General features: G+C 34.7%; 1 long non-coding RNA gene across 3 annotated transcripts in view; it reads left to right on the top strand.

Annotated features, from left to right (window-relative positions):
* Positions 1 to 6,183: 6,183 nt before the first annotated feature.
* The window catches only part of LOC136841837 (uncharacterized), a 64,246-nt gene continuing 55,429 nt past the window's right edge, over positions 6,184 to 15,000 (top strand). For 2 of the 3 annotated variants that reach the window (XR_010854099.1, XR_010854098.1), the window contains exons 1-4: positions 6,184 to 6,292; positions 6,535 to 6,604; positions 7,276 to 7,511; positions 14,265 to 14,359. This is a non-coding gene — a long non-coding RNA (uncharacterized lncRNA). Of the gene's footprint in view, positions 6,293 to 6,534; positions 6,605 to 7,275; positions 7,611 to 14,264; positions 14,360 to 15,000 lie in introns of those variants that run through there. The other variant, XR_010854100.1, reaches the window with a different exon arrangement.

The raw sequence follows: 15,000 nt of genomic DNA, 5'->3' as shown, positions 1-15,000 counted from the left end.
TTGAAGCGAATAATAAAAGTTGTTTTCTACGAGTTGTATGCATTGTCATGAAATACTTTCACCAAATTGATGTCTCTGAATTCCGTTGAGAAACGATGCTTGAACAACTCTAACGCCACCCTGACATGTCTGAAACTGAAAGACAGTATCCTACATGGCTGCCTCCTGCTAAGAATCCTTAACGACCGACGTAATACAACAGGTATCCTTATGCATCACAGTGTTACGCTTAAAACATGAGACTTGTCATAACTAGTGTATACCTATAGGCCTAGTTACTACTGAGTATTTTTGATGAGCGAGCAAGATCATTTTCACTGTATATTATGTCGCACATATAATATGGGGCCCCTGGGGGGGGGGGTTAGCGTCGTCAGTGCACCTCAAGCGGTGTAGTTTATTCATTACTTAACGGTTTTTGCAGCTTCCCTTCGGCCCCTAGCTGCAACCCCTTTCATTCCTATTACTGTACCTCCATTCGTATTCTCTTTCTCCCATCTTGCTATCCACCCTCTCCTAACAATTATTTCATAGTGCAACTGCCAGGTTTTCCTCCTGTTACACCTTTCAAGCCTTTCTACTCTCAGTTTCCTTTTCCGCTCTGAATGACCTCATAGGCCCAGTGCTTGAACTTTGGCCAAAATTCAGAATTCTATTCTGTATTGTAAAACAGATTTTTATAAAACGGATTTCTGATTATTATGAGTATAAATATTATCGCAGCGATGAACACGAGGCAGAATGTTGCAATAGAGCTTCAGTTAGAAGAAGAATGTTGAAAAGAGAATAAAAATGTCGAAGAATCAAAAGAACGAAGGAAAAATCTTTTCCATCCCGATGTTTTGATCTTTTTCACTTTATTATTCACGTGTCTGTGAAATAGTTTTTTTTTATTATTTTTCCTCTCTTGTTTTTCGGTTTTTGCAGAATGGAATTTTTTTTTTTTTTTGCTTGTCCAGTGAAAGTTTCATTTAAATTTATATGAGATTTTTAGGCTTATTCAGCGTGAGTGTTTTTCTGTTTTGAATAATAATAATATAATAATAATAATAATAATAATAATAATAATAATAATAATAATAATAATAATAATAATAATAGTAAAACCACCAACCTGGACAGACTTTGGTACACAAACTAATAATGATAACGCCAATAGTAATTACGAAAATAATTACATATTAATAACTTTTAATTTTGTATGACGATAATAATAATAATAATAATAATAATAATAATAATAATAATAATAATAATAATAATAATAATAATAATAATAATGATAATAAAACTTCAAAACAAAAGTCGAGAAAACAAAAAAAGAAAACACTAAAAAAGAACCCATTTTCCCAAATGATTTTGGAAGTGATCAAAAAGTTAGGTTGGGGGGGGGGAATTCCCGTAATCCTCTTCTTGATATTTTCCTTCAAAATTGGAGTCGGGGATTCCGGCTCCCAGCGGCTTTATTGCTGAAGACAGCCACGAATTAGTTTCTATGGGTCTCTACCAATATGGTTTGAGAGATGGAGAGAGAAAAGTTAGGTTCTCAGTTCTTCAGTATATATATATATATATATATATATATATATATATATATATATATATATATATATATATATATATATATATATATATATATATATATATATATATATATATATATATATATATATATATTACTGAAAAACTAAGAAACCTGGTGGCCCAACTTTCTCTCTCTCTCTCTCTCTCTCTCTCTCTCTCTCTCTCTCTCTCTCTCTCTCTCTCTCTCTCTCTCTCTCTCTCTCTATATATATATATATATATATATATATATATATATATATATATATATATATATATATATATTACTTAAAAACTAAGAAACCTGGTGGCCTAACTCTCTCTCTCTCTCTCTCTCTCTCTCTCTCTCTCTCTCTCTCTATATATATATATATATATATATATATATATATATATATATATATATATATATATATATATATATATATATATATATATATACTTAAAAACTAAGAAACCTGGTGGCCTAACTTCTCTCTCTCCATCTCTCAAACCATATTGGCAGAGACCCATAGAAACTAATTCGTGGCTGTCTTCAGCAATAAAGCCGCTGGGAGCCGGAATCCTGACTCCAATTTTGAAGGAAAATATCGAGAAGAGGATTACAGGAATTTCCGACCCCCCACCCCTACCTAACCCCGCCAACATAACTTTTTGATCGCTTCCGAAACTATTTGGGAAAACGGGTTATTTTTAATGTTTTTTTTTTTTTGGTGTTTCTCGACTTTTATTTTGAAATTTTATTATTATTATTATTATTATTATTATTATTATTATTATTATTATTATTTTCGTCATACAAAATTAAAAGTTATTAATATGTAATTATTTTCGTTACTATTAGCGTTTGTGTACCAGTGTCTGTCCAGGTTGGTGGTTTTATCATTATTATTACTCATTATTATTATTATTATTATTATTATTATTATTATTATTATTATTATATTATTAATATGCAGTATGATATATATATATATATATATATATATATATATATATATATATATATATATATATAAAGAAAGAGAGAGGAAAAGTTATGCCACCAGGTTTCTCGATTTTTACGTATATATATATATATATATATATATATATATATAGAGAGAGAGAGAGAGAGAGAGAGAGGAGAGAGAGAGAGAGAGAGAGAGAGAGGGCGGGGCCGGGGTGTTAGGCTCCCAGGTTTCTTGGTTTTATTAAAGTGAGAGAGAGTTATATAATTATATATCTATAGATGGGTGGGGTTCTTTACTTGCAAAAAGTGATTCAATTTTGGAACAGAACCGAATCTGGAAAGGAACCTTTTCGCGGGCTCGGTTGGGATGCCGTATCGTTGCGACACCCAGCATTGGCGGAGGTTTGCGTTCTCCGAACGCTCTCGTTTCATATCTTGTCCATCCTTTGGTTGATCAAAAGTAAGATCTGAATATGTCACTAAAATATGTTAAAAATGAAACTATAATCCAGCAAATTATAAAATAGCAGACATATGCAAATGAACAGAATAGACTAGAATTTAGGCCAAAGGCGAAACGCTGGGACATGTGAGGTCATTCAGCGCTGAAAGAAAATTTGACAGTAAGAAGGCTTGAAAGGTGTAACAGGAGGCAAACCTCGCAGTTGCACCATGAAACAACTGTTAGAGAGGGTGGAAAGTCAGATGGAAGAAAGAGAATATGAATGGTTTTACAGTCAAAGGAATGAAAGGGGTTGCTGCAAAGACCCGTAAGTAATGCCTACAGTGCACCGTGCGAGGTGCCCTGACGGCACTACCTTCCTACGTGGGGGAGAAATGTACAAATGAGTAAAATGTGTGAAGAGAAACTAAAAGTATAAATACTGACATGGCACTGAAACAATCAGAGGGAAAAAGAACAATTCATGCGAATCGGCACGAGTTTTGACGTTCCACGACAGATTGCGACTGCCCTTTGTCGCTCGGCAAGCGGCAACTGATTTGTCGTTTTTGAAAGAACTATGAGATGGTGGTGGAAATATTGACACTGCTGGTTCGTCAGCGAGAATTTTTTTTTTCTTGGCTTGCTAAATTTTTTATTATTATTATTATTATTATTATTATTATTATTATTATTATTATTATTATTATTATTATTATTATTATTGTGTACATACCTCTATTTATCATTATTATCTTATATATAACTGTTTATTATTATTATTATTATTATTATTATTATTATTATTATTATTATTATTATTATATTACTGGAGAAACGAATCCACAGTTAATGTAACTGTTGAATGCATAAAAATAAAGTTATATAGCTTTATTCTTAAGTATATTTGGACAGTTACATACCTGTGGATTTGTGTCTCCATTTTAACTCTTGCTATTATTACAGTACTACTACTACTACTACTACTACTACTACTACTACTACTACTACTACTACTACTTATTATTATTATTATTATTATTATTATTATTATTATTATTATTATTATTATTAACGATGCAACATTGCAGAGCTATGACTCCCCTACTACTAGCGCAATTATTATTATTATTATTATTATTATTATTATTATTGTTATTATTATTATTATTATTAACGATGCAACATTGCTAAGCCGACTCTGCTAAAACTAGCGCAATCGTTATTATTATTATTATTATTATTACAATGCAACATTGCTAAGCTGAATCTGCTAATACTATTATTATTATTATTATTATTATTATTATTATTATTATTATTATTATTATTATTATTATTATTATTATTCTACATCTAAGCCCGATATATCCTCTGCTACGTAGACAAGTCACAGCAAGTCAAATGTAGATTGATATTTACCGTGACGTCATTAATACAAAGTTAAATTTCACGACAGATTAATCATTAATGCAAATAGAAAAAAATACCTGTTGAGCGAACTTTACAACTGGGTATGGCAAGCAATACAATGTGGCTGAAATACTGCATCACGAATACGTATTTCAGCCAATACAGTGTGGTTGAAATACTGTATTCGTGATGCAGTATTTCAGCCACATTGTATTGCTTACTGTAACTGAAACACAATGTGGCTGAAATACTGCATCATGAATATAGTGTTTCAGCCAATACAGTGTGGCTGAAATAATATTGTATTGGCGATACAGAATTTCAGCCATATTTTAGTGGCTGAAATACTACATCACGAATGCAGTGTTTCAGCCAATACAGTGTGGCTGAAATACTGTATTCCTGATGGACAGTGTGGCGGAAATACTGCATCACGAATACAGCATTTCAGCCAATACAGTGTGGCTGAAATACTGCATCACGAATACAGCATTTCAGCCAATACAGTATGGCTGAAATACTGCATCACGAATACAGTATTTCAGCCACATTGTATTGGCTGAAATTATGCTTCACGAATACAGTATTTCAGCCAATACAGTGTGACTGAAATACTGTATTCGTGATGCAGTACTTCAGCTAATAACAGTGTGGCTGAAATACTACATCACGAATACATTACTACATACAGTTACAGGCCCTAATTCAACAAGACAGACAGCGTACGGAAATGACAGCTGTAATTAAGGCTAATTTCTGCATCCACCTCAACAGACTGCTTTCGCTTTCCAGACCATTTGAAATTCACCGTCGTTCAAACCAACAAAACAATTTTCAAATCTTCGCGAAAAAGTAGTTAATTTTTTATGATGGAAGGACATGACCTGACAGTTGCTAATTGAAAAATATTTACCCTCACTCCCCTCCTAACGATCTCTCTCTCTCTCTCTCTCTCTCTCTCTCTCTCTCTCTCTCTCTCTCTCTCTCTCTCTCTCTCTATATATATATATATATATATATATATATATATATATATATATATATATATATATATATATATATATACATACATATATATATATATATATATATATATATATATATATATATATATATATATATATCAGTACTCCATTAGGAATTCTCTCTCTCTCTCTCTCTCTCTCTCTCTCTCTCTCTCTCTCTCTCTCTCTCTCTCTATATATATATATATATATATATATATATATATATATATATATATATATATATATATATATATATATATATATATATACATATACATATACATACATACATACATATATATATATATATATATATATATATATATATATATATATATATATCAGTACTCCATTAGAAATTCTCTCTCTCTCTCTCTCTCTCTCTCTCTCTCTCTCTCTCTCTATATATATATATATATATATATATATATATATATATATATATATATATATATATATATATATATATATATCAGTACTCCATTAGAATTCTTACCAACATTTTAGTTATTCATTCACTGATTGCACTAATTGCAACTTTTTTCCTTGTTGTATGAGTGGTGTGTTTTGACATCATTCAAGACGATACTTTAACTTAATTCAAGGATTATCAATCACTCTTCTTATCCTGTGAATCGATGCTAACATTTAGATCAAAGAAATCAAACGCTTCACGGTACTGCCATCTATCGTTTGTTTGACGAACTACTGTAGAGTTCCCTAGGAAATGAAATACTTCCAGCCAGCATTGTCCTTGGCTCGTAGTAAAAGTCTTACGCTAGAGTAGCAGAAGAGTCTCAATACAGGCGTTGCGTGTCGTTCAGAAGTGATAGGTCCGAAGACCTTGATGTATTGAATTTGTTCGTTATAACTACTGCACACCTTGTGTTAACCGTGGCGATTTATATTTCTGGCGTGAGTAGCCTATATGATCTCTGGGTTTGTTATTTCCTGGTTTTAATTGTAGCCCTTTACTGTTTTATTTGATGCTGATTTTATTAATTTTTTTTCATGAGTTGTACTTAACATTAAGCTTATTAGGAAATGTCTTCAGTTCCAGATCGTGTTTTTGCGTAGTCTTAATGCATGAATTGCTCGTTAATTTTTTCCAAGTCCTGGGGGCATTAACTGCTGCTAATACTTTTTTTTTTTTTTAGGTTGTCGTACTTTGGAAGTCGTACTTCAGTATTCTCCGTTGGTAATTATTTTTCCCTTCAGACTTAACTGGTAAGTAATATTCCTCTTTTAGTTAAACACTGCAAGCTCAACTTTCCCCCTTCAGGGGCGGAGCCTCTGAAGGGGGAAAGATCCTCTCGTAGGCTGCGGTAGACCTGGTCTACCGTGCGCCAAGAGAGGGAGCTTGCACCAAAAAAAAAAAACTAAACAGTACACTTTTTTTAAGTTAAATAAAATCTAAGTGCAATCAGTTTTATCTTTGTTATTAAGTTTGGGTACTAGTCTCGAAAGATTTTGACAGCTTGAACAATGTTTTTAAAAGCTACATTTATTTTTAGTGCAATATCTGAATACTAGTGATACTATGCATTAATTTTTAAGTGCCTAAATTGCAAAAATTTAACGTTTTAGTAAAGCTCTAAAGACTGTTATATCTTATTTGGAAATATTTGGTTTTAAATTCTTTCACGAATGTTTCAGTGAACGTTAGTACACTAAATTAATTTTTTTATTTGAATCTTTAAAATATAAGTTCCGAAGTTTTTTCTTAAAATTAGGTATTTTGGATCTTGATTATTAAACTCAGTATATGAAAAGTTTCCAAAGTTTTTTCGTAAGCGTTCTGAAAATTGAACTTTGGTTTTTCATTCAATTGTCAAAAATCGTGTGAAAGCCGTAGATGTATTGAACATACTTATCCAAATTTGAATTTTCCTCGGCAGGGCCCTGAGTTTTCGAACAGCAATTGGGAAAAGTTATGCGATCGTTGGGCAGTGAGGTAGCCTTCTAAGTGCAGTTGTCCTCGAATGAACGAAAATACTCGCACCGGCGCTAAGTTTACTTAGACTAGAATATGACTGGGCCATAGTTATTTGGTCTTAAACTGGCTGACAGGTTATTATTCCTTGACTGCTGTGTAGCCCTGATTGCCTGCAACTGGAAGAGAATATTTGATCTTGTAAGTTCTTTCAAACTTGGTTTCTGCATTGTTTTTAATTTTATAATTGGGCTGTTCAAGTCTTAATTGCAATTTTATAATAAAGGTGTAAATTCTGTGCACAGTATGTTTTTCATAAGTGTAAACCATTCCAAAATGTTTGATAAATGAAGTCTGTGGTGTGTATGAATTAACTTTGCAAAAACTTATTTGGTATGCAATCAGATTGATTAAACCTGCCAGGTATGGCGAAAATGGTTAGCAGTGGAAGGGTATAGTAGTTTAACCCAATTTTATTCACTTTGGAGGGAATGCCTATGAAAATTATCTCAAACCTGCCAGGTATGGCGGAAATGGTTAGCAGTGGAAGGGTATTGTAGTTTTAACCAAATTTTATTCACTTTGGAGAGAATGCCTATGAAAATTATCTGTTCTCCAGACACTTTACAATTGTACCAGAGTTGTGGTCATAAAAATGAACCTAAAAACGGGATCTGCCTGCAAAAGACTTTTATCTGCTGTGTAGAATCTGGTGAAGAATGCTAGCTGCCTCTCGTGAGGGGGACTTGCAAGCATGTGTACTACATAATGTTAGTAAAAACTTTTTAGTGTCATGTGAGTTTGATGAGTTTGTATGTCTGGTTATGAGTTTGATGAGTTTGTATGTCATGTGAGTTTGATGAGTTTGTATGTCATGTAAGTTTGATGAGTTTGATGAGTATGTATGTCTGGTTATGAGTTTGATGAGTATGTATGTCATGTGAGTTTGATGAGTTTGTATGGCATGTAAGTTTGATGAGTTTGATGAGTATGTATGTCTGGTTATGAGTTTGATGAGTATGTATGTCTGGTTATGAGTTTGATGAGTATGTATGTCATGTGAGTTTGATGAGTTTGTATGGCATGTCTGGTTATGAGTTTGATGAGTATGTATGTCTGGTTATGAGTTTGATGAGTTTGTGCGTCTAGTTATGAGTTTGATGAGTTTGTGTGTCTGGTTATGAGTTTGATGAGTTTGTGCGTCTGGTTATGAGTTTGATGAGTTTGTACGTCTGGTTATGAGTTTGATGAGTTTGTACGTCTGGTTATGAGTTTGATGAGTTTGTACGTCTGGTTATGAGTTAGAATGTCATGTGAGTTAGAATGTCATGTGAGTTTGATGAGTTTGTACGTCTGGTTATGTTTGACTGTGCGTCATGTGAGTTTGACTGGCTGTGCGTCATGTGAGTTTGACTGACTGACTGTACGTCACGTTGAGAGTTTGACTGACTGTGTACGTCACGTTGAGAGTTTGACTGACTGTGTACGTCACGTTGAGAGTTTGACTGACTATGTACGTCACGTTGAGAGTTTGACTGACTGTGTACGTCACGTTGAGAGTTTGACTGACTTGTACGTCACGTTGAGAGTTTGACTGAATTGTACGTCACGTTGAGAGTTTGACTGACTTGTACGTCACGTTGAGAGTTTGACTGAATTGTACGTCACGTTGAGAGTTTGACTGACTTGTACGTCACGTTGAGAGTTTGACTGAATTGTACGTCACGTTGAGAGTTTGACTGACTTGTACGTCACGTTGAGAGTTTGACTGACTTGTACGTCACGTTGAGAGTTTGACTGACTTGTACGTCACGTTGAGAGTTTGACTGACTTGTACGTCACGTTGAGAGTTTGACTGAATTGTACGTCACGTTGAGAGTTTGACCGTACGTCATGTTATACCATTTGTTCTGAAGTTAAGAAAGACTCCAATGTCTTCAGACAGCTAACACTTAATTACTTGTAATTCACAGTTCATCTAGTCGATGGCTTTAGAAACTGGGGTGAAATGGAATCTTGGCTTTCGGTACCTGGGTACTTTCGAGGCGTACTGGGGAATAAAAGACTTTGGACCTGAAGAAAAAATTTAAAGGTTTTACCACGGTACTCACTTTTCTAAGTTTTAACCTGAGAATTGTCCAGTAGTAATCGGCTAATGGGTCAGTAAGGTTATTAGACTTGGTAATTACTGTAACAAGGGCAAAGGCTTGTTTACGGCTTTAAAATACCACCTCGTGAACCAGATAAGCTAAAATGTAACTTTGTACCTTTCGGTATGATTCCTTAAAGGGATAGGCCTCGTAGGGGGTTAGTGCTGTCAGTGCACCTTAAGTGGTGTACTGCAGACATTAATTAAGGATTTTGCATCGTCCTTTCGGCCCCTAACTGCAACTCTTTTATTTTACCTCCATTCATAGTCTTTTTCCACCTTACATTTCACCCTCTGCTAAGAGTGCTTTCAAAATGCAATTGCGAGGTTTCCTCCTGAGACTCCTTTCAAACCATTTCCTCTCGGTTTCCCTTTCAGTGCTGAATGACCTCATAAGTCACAGCGTTTGGCCTGTGGCTTAAATTTTGTATTCCATTCCATTCATAAAGTGGGAAGACACTCAGTAGTAAGGGAACAATAATTCTGCTGTGAAGCCGTAAACTGATAGATCTTGCATAATTTTCCGCATATAATTGTCTTTTACTTGCTTCAAACGAGAGAAATGGGTAGATATTCAAAACTCGAAAATTTTCCCAACGCGTAAATGTTAATACTTAGTAGGAGCGAGAGAGAAATTCAAAGACTATGATTTTTCTCTAATCGGAGAATATAACTAATTATTACGGACGGATGTCTAGATTCATTCCTTTCTGAAAAAACTTGAAATAGGAGTCCTTAAGTTGGGTAAAAAAAAAAAAATTAAAATGGTGCCACCAAAACTTACTTGCCGTCAGTGCACCTTACGTGGTGCACTGTAGACATTACTTGAGGGTCTTTGCAGCGTCCCTTCGGCCCCTAGCTGCAACTTTTAATTCCTTTCACAGTACCTCCGTTCATATTCTCTCTCCTCCATGTGTCTTTCAACCCTCTCCTAACAATTGATTCATATTAAAACTGCGAGGTTTCCCTCCTGTTACACCTTTCAAACCTAACTACTCTCATTTTACTTTTCAGTGATGGATGACCTCAGAGGTCCCAGTGCTTGGCCTATGGCCTAAACTCTATATTCTATTCCATTACACTCCATTCCAAAGCGTAAGGTAAGTCGGGTAGGTCAGATGGTCAAACCGTAAGGTAATTCAGTTAGGCAAGGTAACTTACTTGACGTTTTGAACAACAAGCTAACACCGATGGTTATGGTAGGCTGTTCCGTCATTATATTTTGAGGTGTTTAGAACCGGTCTAACGTAGTCTCTGCCATTTTCAAAATAACAGGCTGATTGCTCTGAGAATTTCAAGAAAAAATTGATCCTTGTCTGTGGTGTGCATGGAGTAACGTGAATGAGTTATAATGCGTTTGGTAAGCAATCCTTAACTCTCTATCAGCGCTGAATGACCTCATAGGTCCTCCCAGCGCCTGGCCTTGAGCCAAAATTCTATATTCCATTCCTATGTTCCTTAACTCGTGTCTGGCGCTCTTACAGTGATATGTTCCCCATTGGACGGATTGGTGTCTTCTCGGCTAGCACTCTGCTGGGCCCGCGTTCGAATCCCCGACCGGCCAATGAAGAATTAGAGAAATTTACTTCTGGTGATAGAAATTCATTTCTCGTTATAATGTGGTTCGGATTCCACAATAAGCTGTAGGTCCCGTGGCTAGGTAACCAACTGGTTCTTAGCTACATAAAATAAATCCAATCCTTCGGGCCAGCCCTAGGAGAGCTGTTAATCAGATCAGTGGTCTGGTTAAACTAAGGTATACTTAACTGTACCTCCCCGTAGGGGGTGTTAGTTCCCCGCCAGTGCACCTCACGTGGTGCACTGTATGCATCCCTCAAGATTGTTAACAACGTCCCTTCGGCCCCTAGCTGCAACCTCTTTCATCCACTTTTACTGTACCTCCGTTCATATTCTCTTTCTTCCATCTGACTTTCCCCCTGTCTAACAATTGTTTCAAAGGTGTAACTGCCAGGGTTTCCTCCTGTTACACCTTTCAAGCCTTTCTACTCTTAATTTCCCTTTCAGCGCTGGATGACCTCATAGGTCCCAGCGCTTCGCCTATATCATAAACTCTATATATTCCAATTTGGTGTAAAGTGTATGGAACCGTACCATCTCAAGACTTGAAAAGAAATTCAGGAAAAGAAAGACTCAAAGTTACTGTACCGTCGGAAGGGGCACATCAATAAATATAACCTCACCCAGCAGATTCATAAAAGCTTCAAGTTCATAAATAATTTTGTAATGAATCTTCCAAGACAGGCTTGAGGTATTGGTTAAAACTGAACTGCAATCTTAATTTTGAGATTAATTGTAACTGACAGAGTGGTAAACTGCCGATGGAATGGCGATATGTACCCAAGTACAAATTTTCAGATAAATCTCTTGGAAATGTATGATACGGAAAATAAATATTCCCTTTTTAGCGAAGCCTCTCTCGAAGGAATATATTGGATAAGGAATAAATCTTAAGGATTACTGATCCCGTAGGAGGGTAGTGCCGCCAGTGCACCTCGCGCGGTGCATTGTAGGCATTACTTAATATTCTTTGCAGCGGTCCTTCGACCCTTAGCTGCAACATCTTTCATTCCATTTGCTATACTTCCGTTCATATTCTCTTTTTACAATCTTACCTTCCACCAACTCCTAACAATTGTTTCAACATTATTTTCAGCGTTGAATGACCTCGTAGGTCCCTGCGCTTGGCCTTTGCCCTAAATTTCATATTCCAATAGAGTAATCCACCACAGAAATCTGCAAAATAAAACACGCAATTGGTGAATGATCATGCGTTTTAAACTCTATTAAAACAAGCTGTATAAACCTCTTCATCCTACGAATGGCCTCTTTGAGTGTCGTATCGCTGTGGTACGTGGGTGACCGGGAATAAAGTCACAGGAAAAAAAATCACATTAATTTATGGTGACCGGTGATAAATTCACAGGGAAAAATTTACAATATTTCTTTGGGGGTCATTATCTTTATGATATTTACAGTCTTTTGTTTGTGTTTTTACGGTCATCCCCAACGGGCTTGTACTGAACACGCCGCAGAGGTGGATACATACCGGGTTAAAACCCTTGGGGGTCACTGTCTAGGAAAGATTGATGTGACTTTTTTTCCTATGACTTTTTTTACTAAGACTTTTTTTCCTGTGACTTTTTTTCTGTGACTTTTTTCTGTGACTTTTTTGCCTGGATTCGGTAAGGGATCTTCGGCCTAAAGTTAACTTAAAGGTTCTTGTCCCTTCAAGCACTGGACAGTTATCCTAAAGAATTAGGTCCTAGTTCGTATTAATTGATATCATCCAAAGATGACACAAGTTCATTACCACTTAATGAAGGAAATGAAACTTACATACACGGGAGAATTGGGAGTGTGATCCTCTTCCGGGAGTAGTGCCGTCAGTGCTCCTCACGCGATCCATTATAGGCATTTCTCAAGGTTCATTGCAGCGTCCCTTCGACCCCTAGCTGCGACCTCTTTCATTCCTTTTACTCTACGTCGGTTCATATTCTCTTGCTCCCATGTTAATTTCCACCTTCTCCTAACAATTGTTCATAGTGCAACTGCGAGGTTTTCCTCCTGTTACTTTAAGCCCTTTTTACTTTCAATTCCCCTTTCTGCGCTGAATGACCTCATAGGTTCCAGCGCTTGGCCTTCTGGCCTAAATTTTATATTTCAGTTTTAAAGATTTGGAACGGTCGAGAACCTTGCACAAAACAGCTTGCACTTTTTACAATAAATCATATACGTTATTTTTGGTATTAGTATTTTTGTTCTTACTGTAGAGCACCGGAATGTTCTCACATTCAGTTTTGCATATAAAATTTATTTAAATCCTTCTTGAACACCCTTTAGCCAGTGGTTCTCAATCTTTTTTAGTGATGGCTTCCTAACTAATGTCATCATTACCGTGGCACCCCTTCTTCACCATCCCACCATATGCCATGAATTAACTTCTTATTTAATGAATAAAATTACTATCCATACTCAAACCAAAATCAGCACACCGTACATGCAAAAATATACTGTACAAACAAAGACCATATCAGAAAAATTAGATAAACATAATTAGAGTAGACACACCGATAATAATTATATGAAGACTTCCGTAACTTTTTTTCTTTTTACATATGTTCATTGGGATCATCTAGCCAAGACAAAATTCATGGCACCCCTTCCTTGTCACTGTCTGTGGCACCCCAGAGTCCCACGGCACCCAATTTGAGAATCACTGCATCTATGCTTTGATTGCTCAAGTAAAGATATCTGACTGACGCGTGGGCCACTTGCTTCCAGATAACGAAGCTTAACGTGAACCCTAATTTCAAGTGAATTCCTTTATGTTTAAAAATGTTATGTAATCCTTTGTTCTAAAAATAGACACTTTAATGGTTATTCTTGTACATTTGTGAACTGCATGTTCAAACCTCATAATATATATATATATATATATATATATATATATATATATATATATATATATATATATATATATATATATATATATATATATATATATATATATATATATATATATATATATATATATATATATATATATGTGTGTGTGTGTGTGTGTGTATACACGTGTATAAAATATATATATATATATGTGTGTGTGTGTATATATATATATATATATATAAGTAAATATATATATATATTATGTATATTTATATATATATATATATATATATATATATATATGTGTGTGTGTGTTTGTGTGTTATGTATGTATGTATTTATGTAATGTATATGTATATGCATATACCTATATTATATATAGTCTTTCATTTCAGCCTTGCTTCGTTATGAAGGAGGAGGCGCCAACACCACCGCAAACGACGCCTGCCGTCAATACATCTCTGTTCACCCGAGCGATAACTTCAGGACAGTAAGTGGCTTCATTTTCCATTTTCCCTCGTCTCTGATTCTGGTGCATTAAAATATATTCTAGCAATAAGAGAATGGAATTAAAATTGGACGAACCTTGGAATAAATAATAGATTACTCCGGGTTTATGGAAATGAATTGTTGATACAGGAGAAATACGGGGAACACGAGTATATACAGGTTGTTTTGGGTTAATGATGATTCTAAAACGCTAGTAACAATGTAAGTAAAGTTAGTATATATATAAAGTTAGACAGTATATATACAGTATATATACATATGAAATATATATGTATATATATACATATATATACACATATATGTATATATATACATATGTGTATATATATAAGTATATATATATAAATATATATATATATATATATATATATATATATATATATATATATATATATATATATATATATATATATTCATATTTACATGTATGTATGTGTATCATGTGGAAGTTTTCCGCACAAGTGTTCACTGAAGACTGTATTTAAAAGCTGAATGTGGTAATGACTATTATCATGTCTTTCTCTAAAGCTCCCCCCCCCTCATTAGGTAAATTAACTTACTGTTGCGTAAACATTAATAACTTCATTGATTAACACGATATGAAACATTCCCTTAAGAGAG

The sequence above is a fragment of the Macrobrachium rosenbergii genome, chromosome 9 (assembly GCF_040412425.1).
Source record: "Macrobrachium rosenbergii isolate ZJJX-2024 chromosome 9, ASM4041242v1, whole genome shotgun sequence".
Taxonomy (NCBI): Eukaryota; Metazoa; Arthropoda; class Malacostraca; order Decapoda; family Palaemonidae; genus Macrobrachium; species Macrobrachium rosenbergii.
Note: the sequence above shows the minus strand (reverse complement) of the source record. Positions and strands in the feature narration are given on the sequence as shown.